Genomic DNA, 1,228 nt, shown 5'->3' on the forward strand with positions numbered 1-1,228 from the left:
TCAAGCTTGAACTTGCATATGAGCAATTGATAGTCTGTTCCACAGTCTGCCATTAGCCTTGTTTTCACCTATGGTATGGAACTTTTCTACCATCACTGTCCACAGATGTAGTTAATATATATACAATATGTATTTTATCTGGTGAGATCCATGTATATAGTCATCTTTTATATTGTTTAACAAATATATTTGCATTGAAGAAATCACTGGGTTTGCAAAATTCTATCATGAGATCTCCAGCATCATTTCTATCACCAAGGCCATATTTTACAAGTACTGTTTCTGTCTCTTAGTTTCTAAACTTTGCATGCCAATCACCAATAAATACCAATATATCTAAACTGCCTGTTTGCTCAAATTCAGACTGAAGAAATTGATTTTGTTTTTGTTGTTAAAGGCTGTTGAGTTGTTTTCAACTCATAATGATCTTGTACAGGGTTTCCAAAGAGCAGCTGGTAGATTTGAACTGTGAACTGTGTGGTTCACAGTCCAGTGCTAATCCTACAGCATCACACCAGAAGTCTGAAGAAGCTGGTAGAATTCTTTAATTTCATCATCACTCGTGTTAGTGGTTGGTGGATAAATTTGAAAATAGTAGTATTAACTACCTTGTACTTGTATGGATATTATCCTCACATAGATAGCATTATACTTCAAGAAAGATCTCAAAACTTCTTTTGATGATGAATGCAACACTGTTCCTCTTGAATTTTTCATTTCTGGCATAGTAATCCAGATGATCAGGTTCAAAATGGCCCATACCAGTTTATATCAGCTCACTAATGTCTAGGTTCCAGCACTCATCTGTCAGTTTGTCATACTGTGGTGGCTTCTGAGTTGCTGTTATTCTGAAAGCTATGCCACCGGTATTTTAAATACCAACAGGGTCACCCATGGTAGACAGGTTTGAGATGAGCTTCCAGATGAAGACAGACTAGGAAGAAGGAGTGACAGACTACTTCTGAATATTCAGTCACTGAAAACCTTAAGAATAGCAGAGAAACACTATCAGATATAGTGCCGGAAAATGAGCCCCTCAGGTTGGGAAGCACACAAACTGTGACTGGGGAAGAGCTGCCTCCTCAAATTAGAGTTTACCATGATGACATGAATGGAGTAAAGCCTGCAGGAGAAAAGCCTACGGACCTTCATTTGCTGATGGGGCACAAATCAAAATGAAGAGAAACAGCTGTGAACATCCATTGAAAATTGGAACATGGAAAGTACA

Source organism: Chrysochloris asiatica, unplaced genomic scaffold, assembly GCF_000296735.1.
Source record: "Chrysochloris asiatica unplaced genomic scaffold, ChrAsi1.0 scaffold00136, whole genome shotgun sequence".
NCBI classification, from domain to species: Eukaryota; Metazoa; Chordata; class Mammalia; order Afrosoricida; family Chrysochloridae; genus Chrysochloris; species Chrysochloris asiatica.